The sequence below is a fragment of the Arvicanthis niloticus genome, chromosome 2 (assembly GCF_011762505.2).
Source record: "Arvicanthis niloticus isolate mArvNil1 chromosome 2, mArvNil1.pat.X, whole genome shotgun sequence".
NCBI classification, from domain to species: Eukaryota; Metazoa; Chordata; class Mammalia; order Rodentia; family Muridae; genus Arvicanthis; species Arvicanthis niloticus.
Window position 1 is genome coordinate 141,824,787 of NC_047659.1, and position 3,212 is coordinate 141,827,998.

Sequence of the window (3,212 nt, forward strand, 5' to 3'; positions counted from 1 at the left end):
ATGGATGGGCTGGAGAGTCTGGACGTATGAGGGTCAGGGCTACCTGAGCACACTGGTCCTCCACACTTCCTCCCACAAGAATATTTGTTCTGTTTGTTTGTTTGTGACAAGGTCTCATGCAGCCCAGGCTGGGATCAAACTCACTGTGTAGCTGAGGATAACCTTGAACTCCTGACCCACCCGCCAAATGCTGAGACAGATGGCAGGTGCGTGACACCACACTTGGTTTCTTCCCTTTAAAAAATTCTTTTCTGATCAGTTCATCCATCACCCACATGGTGGCTTATAACTACGCCCTAACATTACTGAGAGCCAGGGCTCTGTCAGTTTTCTGTGTGACTATCCCTGCCTGTCAGACTTCCCCCATGAGATGAAAGTGGGGAGGACACCAGGGCATGGCGACTGGGTTCCAACACTTCCTTCATACACAAGGAGCTCAACTCTTCAAAACTCTCCATGTTAGAGAACACGGGGTCAGAGCAGGTTCCCAGCCACCTCTCTGCATAACCATAACTTCACAACGGGAGGCAGCTTGCTGTCTGCCTGCCTCTCTGCCTTGGCCAAGGCCCTGAGCTTGGCTGTCCCTCTGTCCAGCACCTACAATACTCACCCAGTGGGGAAGAACCACTGTGCATGGGCCTGAGGCAGGTGCTGTGGGTCCAGACTCCCCTGGTCATGGGATTCGTGAAGAAGGCAGAATCGAGGAGCAGGCTGATGGACTGAGCTCTCATTTCTGTGGTCTCATTCAGTCAAACTTCCCTGAAGGTCGGTTGACTGCCCCACATGTCTGGTGGCCTCAGCTGATGGTAAGGAGGTGATTTCCACCAGGGAACAGCAAAATAAAAGTAGCAGTAATGACCTCACCGTTGCCACATGCACGACAGTGACCACACCAGGAGTGAAGCCTCTATCTTCCTTTTCCATCTTCCCCACAGCCCCAAGAAGTTATAATTATACCCATTTTGCAGATGAGGACACCAAGGCTCTGAGAGGCCAAATAACACACCTAGTGAGTGGGTGGTGAGCCTGAGATACAACCACCTCAGCATCTTGAATGTGGGCCGCCCTCCTTGCCGGCTGCCGCATCTCCAACCCTGTGCCCCTCACTCTAGTGAAGGACTTTCCTCCCATAAGCAGGTCCATCCGGGAAAGGGAGCCCCCCAACGTGATCATCAGTGTGATAAATGGTGCCTCCCAAAGGGGCAGTTGGGTGCCAAGAAAAGCCTGCCGGTGCTTCCTACCTACACACTTCACTATCCCCTGGTAGGACCAGCCCCGTGCCCTGCCGCTGACTGAGTCCCCTGGCCCCTCTCCACCCCAGCACCCATCCCAATCTCTGCACACAGCTCTGGTTTGGACTGGAAGCTCTGACAATGCCGTCTTATAATTACAGAGAGTGCGCGGGCACAGCGCACCAGGCCTGCCCACTCTGCCGCCCCCGGCAATTTGGGTAATGATAGTCATGTGCACCGTTTATCTTTGGGGTTTCCAGAAATACAGGGAGTTTTCTAGACACTTGAGAATGCTTGAGATGAGTGACCCAGTCACCGTGATCCCAGGAAGCCTCAGAGATGTGGCTTCAGGGGGCCTCTGCAGGGAGCTCCCAGTAAAGGTGGGTCCAAGTCAATCCACCATGGGGTGACCTCAGTGGTTCAACTAGAAGGAGGGTTTGCGTAGTGGGGTTTCCTGGGATGAAAGACTCCCTGTTTGCAAACCCAGGAGTCCTAGGCAGAGAAGGACAAGGGGTTTCATGCATGCATTTTCTTTGCCTTGCTTCAAAGGAAATCATATGAATTGTTAAGGATTAAAGACACCAATGGTAGGAAAGGAAAAGCCCCTGAGACCACTGAATATGGGAAGGTAGAATGTGGACTGAGGAGGCCCAGGGAGCAGGAGGCCCAGGGAACAGGAGGTTCATCCAGGAGAGGAGGCCCAGGGAGCAGAGGCCCAGGGAGCAGAGGCCCAGGGAACAGGAGGTCCAGGGAACAGGAGGTTCATCCAGAAGAGGAGGCCCAGGGAGCAGGGACTCCCCAGTTGCACCCCTCTCTGGACACGCCCACAGTGAGCAGCAACCTGCAGAGATGAGGCCCAGCATCTCTATAGCCAGGATAATAGAACAGCGACCAGCCAGTGAGGGGGGAGGGGGGAGGAGGTGGGGGGGTAGGGGGGTGGGGTGCAGGGGGGGGCAAAGGTGAAGCCCTCGGCCTCCTGTGCAGGAAACCAGAGTCCAAAGCACAGGCAGAAAGCAGCAGGAGGTGCTGGCCTCACAGTCAGTGCTAAGGAGAAGCAGGCTCTCACATCCACCCGGGAGTGCAGAGTATGTTCCCAGCTTTCCCCAAGAACTCAAAATGCTTGGCTCATCTGTTGGTAACTTCTTTGGGTTTTGGGTTCTAAATCTACCCACCTGCCCCCTTAACCAACCGAGTTTCTGTTGAGTAGTGTCCAGGCCTGCTATGCTGTGTGACCCCTCTCCTGGTGCACCTCACCTCCCTACCACTTCCTTCTCACAGTGGCTATTGTCCCAGTTGCTCTTAACTGTTGACTTAAAACAGCTTCCAGTCGCCTAAGAAGGGAGTCCCAATCGGGAGATTTCCCCGATCAGATCGGCCTGTGGTCACATCTGTGGTCACGTCGGTGGGGGATTGTCTCGATCGCCACTTGGTGCAGGAGGAACCAAGTCCATACACCGAGGATGTGTGAATGCCGTTGGGCAGCTAGGATACCATGCCACGGGCTGGGAGGTTTACAAACAACAGAAGGCTCACTGTTTCAGAGGCTCTGGGTTCAAGGCCAAGGGTACGACAAATGTGGAATCTAGGGGCAGCTGTTTCCTGGGTTAGATACAGAACTTTTGCTATGTCCTCACTGGCTTAAGGGTGAATTTTAGCATTCAGTGGTCAGGGCCTAACTTGGGAGTTTATAGGGTTTTTTCTTCTCAAGATTTATTAATTTTATTTTATGTGTATGGGTGTTCTGCTTGTATGTATGGGCACCATATGCTTTCTTGGTGTTGGATCCTCTGAGATTCAGGATGGCTGTAAACCACTGTGAGTGTGCTAGAAACAGAACCCAGGTCCTTTGGGAACGCAGTAAGTGCTCTTAACTGCTGAATCAAGTCTCCAGCCCTGTTTCCAGTTATCGGCCTTGTATCCAAAGACCCGAGAATGAGGGCTCACATAGACTTGCAAAACAGGCAGTATGTTTGTCTACTC